The sequence below is a fragment of the Theropithecus gelada genome, chromosome 5, assembly GCF_003255815.1.
Source record: "Theropithecus gelada isolate Dixy chromosome 5, Tgel_1.0, whole genome shotgun sequence".
Taxonomy (NCBI): Eukaryota; Metazoa; Chordata; class Mammalia; order Primates; family Cercopithecidae; genus Theropithecus; species Theropithecus gelada.
In genome coordinates, this window is record NC_037672.1 from 56,855,105 (window position 1) to 56,867,985 (window position 12,881).

Here is a 12,881-nt window from a genome sequence, read left to right on the forward strand (position 1 = left end):
GTGGTGCTGAAAATACTTTTATAACTATCCACTGCATCTCAGATTATCAATATATTGAAGATATAACTGGTTTAATTGCTTCTCTTTTTTATATATCCTTCCAAAAGAACTGGATGTGGCTTTCCTATAACATTTTATCTCCCTCTTTTCCCCTGAAAACTGCCCTTAAAATCCACTTAATGCATTTCCTCTGAATAAAAATTGTATCATTATTTTCCCTGGAAGCTGCAGTCTGTAAATGATTAGTCTGGCCCAGTCATGTTAACAGAAGAGAGAGAGAGAGAGATATTCCTTCCTGATTATCAAAGATGTTCTTGTTGACCAAATATTAGTCAGGTTTCTAAACCTTCTTTTCAAGTAAGCTTTGACTTTAGGCTTCAGTGGACATCATTGATAGGCCTGAATCACCCAATTTCAGCAAGAATCCTGTTAAGTCAGTTCAGAAAGAATCTCCAACCCTCCATTTCTGATCACTCAATAAAATCAAATTTATTTTCCCAGACATTCCTCCAGGGGATAACTGGACCCGCTAGCCTGCCTTCAGCAAGAATCTTGTCAAGTCAGTTTAACCAGAATCCCCCCTTACCCCAAAATTTCCTCTTAGTAATTTTCTGTTCAATGACCCCACCCTGCTCCTTGACTATAAATCCTCACTTGTCCTTGCTGTATTCAGAATTGAGTCTAGTTCTATACTTAGGTCTCTTTTCTCCTATTCCAATAGTTCCTGAATAAAATCTGTTTTTATCACTTTACTGTGAAGCTCTGGTTTTTCTTTAACTTGGTTTATTTGGCTTTATGCATTACATTTTATTTCTTATTTTCACCTTTACCTATTCTCATTTAGGGGATTTAATCTGCACAACAGACTTTAGACAGAGTATCTTTAAAAATGGGAAATCTTAAAAAGAAAAATGTTTTCTGATGTAGATGATTTATAGAGGAATAAGAAACTTCAAGGACAAGGCCAACAGGAGACTAGAAAAGTGACTGAAGGCATCAAACAGAGTTATGTTATAAAGAACTTCAGACCTTCATCAAATATATATATATTTAGAGAGAGAGAGAGAGAGAGAGAGAGAGTGTGTGTGTGTTTAGCATAAACCTAATATGCTCCAGAAGCCTCAAGTGCCAGCTGAATCAACATTTTCAGATTTTCGAGTATACAAAGAGGTATGGTAACTGTCTCATATCGTTTGGCTGTGTTCCCACCCAAATCTCATCTCAAATTGTAGCTCCCATAATACCCACATGTAGTGGGAGGGACCTGGTGGGACGTAATTGAGTCATGGGGGTAGGTTTTTCCCATGCTGTTCTTGTGATAGTGAATAAGTCTCACGAGATCTGACTATTATTACTATTAATTTTTTTGAAACAGAGTCTTGCTCTGTCTCTCAGGCTGGAGTGCAGTGTCAGAATCTCAGCTCACTGCAGTCTCTGCCTCCCAGGTTCAAGTGATTCTCCTGCCTCAGCCTCCTGAGTAGTTGAGATTACAGGCATGTGCCACCATGCCCAGCTAATTTTTGTATTTTTGTAGAGCCAGGTGTCACCATGTTGACCAGGCTAGTCTTGAACTCCTGACCTCAGGTGATCCACCTGCTTCAGCCTCCTAAAGTGCTGGGATTACAGGCGTGAGCCATTGTGCCCAGCCTAGATCTGATTGTTTTATAAACAGGTAGTTCCCTTGCACAGCCTTCGTTGCCTGCTGCCACGTAAGACCTGCCTTTGCTCCTCCTTCACCTTCTGCCATGATTGTGAGGCCTCCCCAGCTGTGTGGAACTGTGAGTCCATTAAACCTCTTTCCTTTATAAATTACCCAGTTCCAGATACTCCTTTATTAGCAGTGCGAGAACACACTAATACACTGTCATTCTCATTCATGTGCCTGCCTGTTTTCCCTGGTGATGCAGAAAAATAAGTTTCCAACATATCCACACACCCCCTCTCCAATTTCCCCATCAAAGCTAGAGTGATGTTTTTGGAATTCATTAGATTATGTCTCTCTCCTTGCTTAAAACTCCCCAATGGCTTCAATTACAATGAAAATAAAAGACTGATTTCTTGCAATGGCTCCCAAGGCCCCCAGGATTTGGCCCTTGCCTGAATCTTCAACCTGATTTTGTACTATTCACTTCCGTAATCCAGCCACACCACATTTTCTTGGATTTTTGCACCCATTATTTTTCTCATTTTTAAACCTCAGCCTTAATGCCATTTGCTCAAGAAGCTTTCTCTGGTTCTCCATCAAAAGTAGTCCCAGTCACTCTATGCTTGTCCCAGTATTTTTATAATAGTTATTGCTACCAGAATTATCACATACTTATAAATTCTTTTGTTATTGTCTTCACCTGTTAGCTCCATAGCAAAGATTTTATTTCTTGAATTATCAGTCACTAGACCATTACCAAGCATATCAGAAGTTCTTAATAAATATTTGCTGAACATATGGATGATGAATGCCATCTTTCACAAATACCAAGCTTTCCAATAGAAAGTTCTTTCTGCCAATTATATAAACCTCTAACAACTCAATACATCAGTACTGATAAATGGTTCTCATCTTCCTATGTGCTGAGATGCAGTATAAAGAGAGTCAAAAAAACTCTAATAGCTTTATAGAGGCTGACCCTTATCGATACCGATGTGTAGGTTCAACTTATAAATAACGCTGCATTATTTATAAATAATGCCCAGATTTGTTCATTTTAAGGGATAAAATGCAAATTTATCTTTCTTAATTGGCGCACCCAGATGGAATAGTAATAAAAACTGCAAAGAAGCATGTAGTCAAGTAAATCAATGAAAAGAGAGAACGATTTTGAAAACTGCAACATAGGGAATGTACCAATCATAACACTGATGTGTTATTATAAAAGGCATGGTAAATCAAAATAATGTATTTGATATTAATGCCCATGCCAAGAGAATTTAAAGACTTGTAGTAATAGTGTTCACTTAGAAGATTACAGGGGAAAGTGACTTACGAAACAAAATACTTAGGAAGCCAGCTAATATAGCAGAAATTATAAGGATCAGATATGTTTTCTAAATGGCATATTTAAAATTTCTAATTTATGGGATAGACCAGCTAGGACGTAAGTAAAGGAAATGCACAAAACTTAAGCTACATATCTTATATAATGGTATTTAAAATATTGTCTGATGGGAATGGTGGAATTTTAACACGCTCTAAAAAGAAACTTTTCAGGTACAGCATAAACTATGGCAGCCATGTCTTGTATAAGCATTAATCATGTTTATGATAGAGCAATCCATTCTATTTCATGCCTAAAAGGGTAACCCACATTTTCTGCATAACAACCTAATCTTCTCCACAGGAGATAAGAGAAATAAAAATTAGCATAGAGCATCTGTTCCCAACATTTGGAAGTCATGGCTTATACCAATGCTCAACTGATTACAACTGAGATATTACAATGTGTGAACTTCCATTTTTCTGCTGCGATAAATTTCAAAATCAAAATTTCATGGCTAGTGAAAAAATGATAAAAACAACATGTGCAGGCATAAACATGAAAAGAAACATAACTTCAATGCTAGTAATAATGTTATCTTGGGAAAGAAAATAGCAACTACAATGGGGATTCTATAGTATATGCATTTTTATCTTTCTGCTATGATAAATTTCAAAACAAAAATTTCATCGTTAATGAAAAATGGTAAAATCAACATGTGCAGATATAAACATAACTTCAACACTAGTAATCTTAACTTGAGAGAGACAATAGTAATTGGTGTAATCCCTTTTCTATGATTATGAAGTCAAAAAAAATCTTCCTAGATCTTTAAATATACATTATGAGATCTCTTAGCAAATCACAACATACTGGTCCCTGAGATACCACAGATCAAACTGAGGAGACATCATAACCATTAAAGCGGCCACAGCTATTTACAGTCATTGTCTGGTAACAAGTATTTCTTCAGACAACAGAAAGTGAGCAAGTATACATGAACTTAAGGAGAATATCTAAAACAATTTTATCTTACAGGTCTCAAGTCACACAAGGACTGGTTTCATCTGCCACTGCCTTTCAGGTTCTCCACTTTGATCCAGACTCAGACTCTCATTTATTATCCTTTCAACAAATATGTCCTGAGTACCTCATAAGTTCCAAACATGGTGGAGCTGTGCCTTTGTAAAGTTTACATTCCGTGGGAGAGAGACAGACAATAAACAAACAAATACATTACAAAATGTACTACATATACTTATACATGCAATTGGAGAGAAGATATCAAATAAGAGAAATGGAAGGAAGGCTATAGGAGATAAAAAGCAATTTTATATAAAGTGGCTGGAGATGGCCTCGCTGACAAGGTGACATTTGAAAATAAAGATGATAAGGGATCCATCTATGTGGGTATCTGAGATAAGTGTGCTCCAGGCAGAAGTGAAGGCATGCCTGGGCTGTTCTAGAAACACCAAGGAGGTCGCTGTGGCCAGATGCAGGGAGAGAGGAGGAGACTACTGCAAAATGAGGCAACTGAGATTATAGGATCCAGACCATGTGGGCCCATGAAGTCCAATATTAAAGTTTGTTGGGCAATTTGGAGGTTGATATTATAATTATTTTTGTTTTTGTGAGGTCAAGTCTCACTGTCACCCAGGCTGAAGTACAGTGGTGAGATCTCAGCTCACTGCAACCTTCACCTCTGAGGTTCAAGTGATCCTCACACTCAGCCTCCCAAGTAGCTGGTACCACAGGCACATGCCACCACACATGGTTAATTTTTGTATCTTTGGCAGAGATGGGGTTTCACTTTGTTGCCCAGGTTGATCTTGAACTCCTGAGCTTAAGCGATCCACTCGCCTCAGCCCCACAAAATGCTGGGATTACAGGCGTGAGCCACCATGCCTGGCCATCACAGGTATTTAGAAAGAACTCACTAGCTACCTCCACAGACATTCCAGATGCCTTTTACTCTGCATAATTGTATTCCACTGCACTTATCATATCATTGTCTTACATACTTTTTAAACTTATACATTGTTTGCTATTTATTGTCTTTCTCTCCCGACTACAGCTTAAGTTCCACAGAGGCAGAATTTTTGCCTTTTTTTTTTTTTCCTATTTTATTAGTGTGTCCCAGGTGTCTGGCACACAGTAGGCCTTCAATAAGTGAATATTTGTCGAATGAGTAACTTTTGTTTTATAATACGTTTACTCCGAGCCAAAGTTGAAAAGGAAGAGAAGAATCAGACCATTTAAGCATAGGAGAAGCTTCCCAGTGGCCAAGCTAAAATAAATTAAAAAATTAAAAATCGGCAGCTAGAAACTCTGAGGACAAAGCAGAAACATCACGTGCTGCATACCACAGGGGAGACGAAGTGTGTAGTATTGAATCCAGGTAAGGTAACTATCTACTAGAATAAAAACCCAACCATCTTCTGAAAAAAACAAAATCAAGAGTCACTACAACAAATTACTGCAATGTCCAGTTTTCAACCAAAAGTTAATAAACATGCGAAGAAACAAGAAAATATGTCCATACATGGGAAGGGGTGGAGGCAGTGGCAGAAAGCAATCAATACAATCAAGCCTCATATTTAATCTGAGATTTTAATCTTTGAACCACTCTTAAGTTTTGACTAGATCAAAACAAAAGGTTTTGTGAAGCAATTATGAGCTAGTCAAAACTTAACGAAAGTGATTCAAAGAGTAAAATTTCTCTTAAACACATATTTTTTATTACTATGAAGCTATATTTATGAACTGGCTATCCTTTCAGTAATAATCAATTTATGTACATACTACCACTATCCTGCCATTACTAAAAACATTTTGAATATCTATCTTCTAAAATTTCCTATAATTCCAGCACTTTGGGAGACCAAGGTGGGAGGATCCCTGAGCCCAGAAGTTTGAAACCAGCTTGGGTAATGAAGTGAGTCTCCATCCCAAAAACAATTTTTTAAAAAAATTAGACAAATGTGGTGGCACGCATCTGTAATCCCACCTACTTAAGGCTGAGACTAGGAGGTTGAAGCTGCAACAAGCCATGATCAAGCAAATAATTAAGATGGTAAGGGATCCAGCTATGTGGGTACCTGAGAAAAGTGTGTTCCAGGCAGAAGTGAAAGCATGCCTGGACTGTTCTAGAAACACCAAGGAGGTCGGTGCACTCCAGCCTGGGCAACAAAAGAAGTCCCGATCTCAAAAAAATAAATAAAATAAAATCCCCTATAACAAATTCATGTTAAAATCTTCGTTAAAGATTATTGCTCATTTTTGAGAAGGAAATACAATTCTTGAAGCAGCTAAAGATTATGCAGGTATAAATCTAGGAAATAAAATAAATAATCCGGTTGAATAATACTTTGGAATTTTTGATTATCTGGAAACAAGTGAATAATACATAACAATTGTGTATATGATAAAAGTGGCCATATATTTCAAGTCTGAAAAAACAATGTATTCTTTCATAAATTGAGTTAAAGCGTCTCAATAGTGACTCTTTAAAAAAAAAAAAAAATGAGTTCTCTACACCAACCCACAAACACTCACACACACTCCAAACAGTCCAGATGGGACAGAACTTAATGTAAAAATTGAAACCCTAAAATGATCAAAGAAAAACATACTGAATTTGTACATAATCTTGTGAGTAGGCTAGCCTTTCTTACCATGATATTAAAACGTGGTATCAAAAGCACAATGCATAAAGCAAAATTGACAGATTCAATGCTTACATTTTTTACTATATAAAATATAAGAACTTTTTGCCCAGAAAATAACACTAAAAGTCAAAAAAGGGAATCATTTGCAATAAATATGGCCAAGAAAGAGTTAGTATTTTTTTTTTTCCCCTAGGGACTGGGTCTCTCTATGTTGCCCAGACTGGACTAAAACTCCTGGGCTCAAGGAACCCTCCCACCTCAGTCTCCTGAGTAGCTGGGACCACAGGCGTACCCCACCGCACCCAGCTTAATAGTCGATATTCTCAAAAAAGAAAAAAACTATCCTTAGTCAATAAAAATATAAATAGCCCCAAAACTATCCTAAATCAATACTAATGTAAATACTGCAACAAATAATCAAAGGGCATGAAGATGCAAGACACAAAAGAAGTAGTATGACTCATCAAGAAATATATGAGAAAAACATCGATCTCACTAATAATTACAGAAATTTCTATTAAAACAATTGATGGAAGTTTTTGCTAATCTACTTGGCAAAGTTTTTTTTTTTAATAATACACAGTAATCCAAAGAATATGAGGACTTAGAGGCCTATATACACTGCTATTGAATAAAAATTAATACAAACTTTCTAGAGAAGTTCTGATGTAATTATATTTTCATTTATAAAATTGCTCCAATTGCAGTATGATTAGAGAATAACAGAATATGCCACTTGGAGTCTTTTGGTTATAGAGGTGAAAAACAATGATTACTTGGCCTACCTAGGGTGGTGGCAGTGGTGATGAGAGACAAAGATGGATTGGGGAGTTATTTAGATGGTGGGAATGATAGAATTAATGATTGATCAAGAAGTAGGGGGTAATAAAGAGGAAGGCGTCAAGAAGAACTACCAGGCTTCTGGCTTAAGTCTCTGGATAAGTAGGGATACCGTTTAGTGAAATATAAGACCATAGAAGAGAAGAGGGTTTATTGGGGGAGACTATGACTTCCCTTTTAAGAATATGGAATTTTAAGTGTTCTAGAGAAAGAAATTAACATCTATTAATTTGTTGTTTTGGTTTTGGTTTAGTTTGGTTTGATTTCTGGCTACCTAACATCAATTTCTTCTTTCTTATAACATCTGGGGTTTTCTCTCTAAGTCAATGGACAAAATCCATTACAATTGTCATTAAAAACCTGCCTCACTAATTACAGAGGAGGCAGGTAATCCTAGGGAAGCCAATCAGATACCATTCAAGAATGTAAATCTTGAATGGACAGACTAAAATGTAGCAGAGTTCTTGCTACAAAATAATTGCAGTCATTTATCCTCTTAGTTCTTACCTAGTTCCAAGTTCTGCGAATTCTAACATCCTGCCAATAATTTGCCTCTTGATTAAGTGAGCCATATTTAGTTTCTGTTGCTTGCAATAAAAGAATATAAATAATACAATATCTACAGTAAGATAAGAGCATCTGTCATTCAGGAAGATATTTGGTCAAACAATGGATTTAGTGAAAAGGTGGTAATTGAGGGCATGACTGGCAGGGGATCGGGGGTGGGTCAGGATCCTTATATGGAGAATATATAGAATGAACATAAAGCACACCAATGTATGAAAACTCAGGAATATGAATGGTGTCAGGCAGGTGAAGAGAAGCCAGCAGAATAAAACTAGAAGAAACGGTCAGAATGGTAATAGGAAAATCAAGAGAGTGTGGTAACATGAAAGCCCAAGAAGCCTATAGCAATAATAATAAATATAAGTAAACACTTTTTAAAGGATGTTTATTGTAACACTATCTGTGTTAGCAAAACATTAGAAACAACCTATGTGTCCAACTTAAATAATTTAGAAGATAGCCTAATTGTGGGATTCCATGCCTGTCATTGAAAATGATGTTGTAAAGGGAATATTTAAGTGCATTCTTACTCTCTAAACACTACATAAATGTTACTCTTACTTTGGAAAATTGAATATTCTCCATTAGGCTCAAGCATACAAGAAAATTTCACTTGCTTTTCCCTTGTGAAATAGTCTTCTGGTAAAATAAATGCAGGTAATGATTTTACTAAAAGTTAAGATATATTTACTTCTACTATTTAATAGAATCAATAAAAAGGACTTTATAAAGTACTTACTGTGTATTTACCATGGTGCCAGAGTCTGACAGATACCAAGCAGTACACGATAAAGTCTACGCTTGCAATGAAATTGTACAAATACTTACAAGTAGTTAAAGAATTGAAAAATGATGATGAATTTGCCAGTTGGATATGAGGTGTCAGGGTGTTTCAGCAGAGAAAGTTACTTCTTCGAAGATTCAGGAAGAGAACGAACATGACAAGTTCAGGAAAATCTAATTAATTTTTGTATGACTACAGCATAAGGGTTATGTAGAAGAGGAGCTACACATGGGAATGTGTTAGTTTGGGTCCCTAGAAAAGCAGACAGCAAGATAGGAGTAGACACGCAGGAGATGTATTTGGGGACGAGGGAACTGTGATGGTGGATAAAGAAGAGAGAGCCAGAGAAAGTGGGAAGAGCTTTCAGACCATGATGCAGATCTGCCACCTGTGAAGGAGAGGGGGAAGTAAGTAGAGTCTCAGACTGCAGCTCTAAGAAAGACTCAGCCATTCCCACAGGGAGTCCACAAGTCAAAGACAGCTGTTAAGGGGATCTTGCTTCTCATAAGGATGGGCCCACATTCGTACCTCCACCATGCTCAGTCATTAGCTGGCAGCAGCCTGTGGGAATTGTGGCCTGGTGTGAACACAGGATCAGGTCCAGAAGTGCAGCATCTAGAGTTCTTAGTGGATTTTGCTCCATGCAGCAGGAGATTTGACTGGTGCATTTTTACGGCCACCAAAGTCCATGCCTTGAGACACACAGATATACTTCTCTACTTAGCATTGAGCCGAGATCACGCCACTGCACTCCAGCCTGGGCAACAGAGCAAGATTCCATCTCAAAAAAAAAAAAAAAGAAAAAAAAAGTCCATTCACAATTATAATGGAGCAAACACAACACCTGAAGTTGCCCAAGAAGATCACTAATGACTGAGCATGCTGGAGACACCAATGCAGGCCCATCCTTATGAGATGCAAGACCCCCTTATCAGGTGACTTTGACTTGTGGACTCCCTGTGGGAATGGCTGAGTCTTTCTTAGAGCTGCAGTCTGAGAATCTACTTACTTTCCCCTCTTCTTCACAGGTGGCAGATCTGCACCTGGGCTTCACACATGTTCTTCCTGGACTCCATTGTGTAAAAGCAGCTCTATCTCCACCTGCTGATCAAGATCAATTATCCCTGTCATGATAATGACTCTTCTTCTTGCCTGCTGGTCCTGGGACATAAGAATCCAAAGTGTCCTGAAAGTAACCATATACTGTAGTTCATTAAGACCTTTGTTATGCCACTTGGGCAGAGAGACGGTGTTCCTTTTGGGGACCAGAACCTCCAACCCTGCAGAACCCAGTGATGAGGATAGGGATCTCAAAATCACCTTTGGTTTCTGGACCCATATATTCTTCCTACTGGAGACACAGCATAATAAAGAAGTCTCTGAATTTATGTATGCTGCTACCTAGAAGATGACACCCCATTCTTTCAGGGTGTTTCCTCTGAGCTGGCAATTCATCTGTGCTTTGAAGGCCATGTCAGCACTCTATGAGGCTATTTCTGAATGGCATGGTATAACATATGGCCAGTGGATCCTATGGTCATGAACCCCTTCAGCACCTTCTTAACTGTTGTTGTTGTTGTTGTTGTTGTTGTTATTGTTTGAGACAGAGTCTTTTTCTGTCACCCAGGCTGGAGTGCAGTGGTGAGATCTCGGCTCACCACAACCTCTGCCTCCTGGGTCAAGCGATTCTCCTGCCTCAGCCTCCCAAGTAGTTGGGATTACAGGCATGCACCACCATGTCCGACTTATTTTTGTATTTTTAATAGAGGCGGGGTTTCGCCATGTTGGCCAGGCTGGTCTCAAACTCCTGACTTCAGGTGATCTGCCCGCCTCAGCCTCCCAGAGTGCTGGGATTACAGGCATGAGCCACCACGCCCGGCTTCTTCACCGTTAAATAGAGCTCCTGATTCAACATTACAATATATGAGTTTCCATACCTCTGGATAAAACATTCTACGAACACTTGAAAGTGGCATTAGTGAAGCTCTGCGGGAAGGAAAGGCAAATACATATAAAGAATAGATATCTGTCACTGTGAAGAAACACCGGCGAGGGGAGGGTGGGGGTAGTAGGAAAGGGTTCTGTCTCTATGGATATATGGGCCCAGTTCTGTGACCACCAGTCCTACTGTCAGCCCTGGCCTGCTGAAGTAAGCCACCACTGACCTTATAATAAAGCCAGAGCCTCTCTCACCAGGGCATTCCAGATGGCCTTGGTGTACATTATGTCCTCTGGGCTGCCTCTGGGCCATAAACCTCTGAATGTCTTTTAGCCTCACAGCATGTATCCACCCCAGCATGTCCACATCCCTGGGCCTTTGTAGCCCTTCTTCTACCGTCTGACAGTGCAACCTGGGCATTCCCACTTTGTTTAGCCTTGACTGTTGTTTTCTATAGGCTTCTAAAAGCCAGCCTAGGAAAGAATTTTTCCCATCTTCTGATAACGTTGCCAATGTATTAAATTCCGTGTCTTAAGAAAGTGCTCTTAAATCAATTAATTATTTCCTTATACAGTTTTATGTTCTGATCCCCTTATTAACACCTTAAAAATCCAATACCAGGGTTACTCCCCTGGTTTCTGCTAGCAGATGCTATCAAGTTTTGCAGCTCTTCTTTGGTTCATAATTTATTTCTTCCTTTTTCAAGCCAAAATGTATCTAAGCAGGTAATTCTGGGAGCTAACACTCAACTGCAAGCCTAGTAACCAAGAGAGGGAGTGGGGGCAGCTCCTGAGAAGCATCTGCTCCTTGTAGGTGAGATAACTGCGCCTGGTTTTCCAGCAGAGAAGAAGAGTTAGTTCTTATTACGAGAGGCAAAGCACTTACGAGAGAGTTGAGGATTCAGGAAAGTCTAAAGAACCAGCATGACTGAGGACATCCATCCAAATGTCTGTCCCATTTTTCAGGGTCTCAGTTTTCCCAATCAAGTCCCTGAACTTTATATAACGTATCTGCCTTGGCTGAGCATTTAAATGTTTCTGGAGCTCTGTGACTCAAAGTACAGGCATATCTCATTTCCTTGCACTTCACTTTATTGCACTTTCCAGATACTGTGTTTTTTTTTTTTTGTTTTTTTTTTTGTTTTTTTTGTTTTTTTTTTTTTTTTGAGACGGAGTCTCGCTCTGTCGCCCAGGCTGGAGTGCAGTGGCCGGATCTCAGCTCACTGCAAGCTCCGCCTCCCGGGTTTACGCCGTTCTCCCGCCTCAGCCTCCCGAGTAGCTGGGACTACAGGCGCCCGCCACCACGCCCGGCTAGTTTTTTGTATTTTTTTAGTAGAGACGGGGTTTCACCGTGTTAGCCAGGATGGTCTCGATCTCCTGACCTCGTGATCCGCCCGTCTCGGCCTCCCAAAGTGCAGGGATTACAGGCTTGAGCCACCGCGCCCGGCCCAGATACTGTGTTTTTTATAAATTAAAGATTTGTGGCAACCCTGCATCAAGCAAGTGTATCATGTGCCATTTTTTAAGAGCATGTTCTTGCTTCGTGTCTATTTGTCACATTTGGGTAATTCTCACAATATTTTAATCTTTCTCATTATTATTACATCTCTTATAATGACATGTGATCAGTGGTGATCAGTGACCTTTGGTGTCACTATTGTAATTGTTTTGAGGTGCCACAAACTGTAACCTTGTAAGATGGTGAACTTCATCAATAAATGTTGCATGTGTTTTGACCACTTCACCAACCTGCCATTCCCCCATCTTTCTTCCTCTCCTAGGGCCTCCCTATTCCCTGAAATACAACAATATTAAAATTAGGCAAATTTATAACCTTATGATGGCCTCTAAGTCATGAAATGAAAGGCAGAGTTTCACATTTTATTTTTTTTTAAGGACAGGGTTTTGCTGCCCAGGCTGATGTGCAGTGGTGCTATCATGGCTTACTGTCACTCTGAACTCAGCTCAAGCAGTCTTCCTGCCTCAGCCTCCTGAGGGAGCACCATCATGCCTTAGCTAAGATTTTCAATTTTTGTAGAGCTGGGGGTCTCACTGTGTTGCCCAGGCTGGTCTCAAACTGTTGTCCTCAAGCAATTTTCCTGCCTTGGCCTC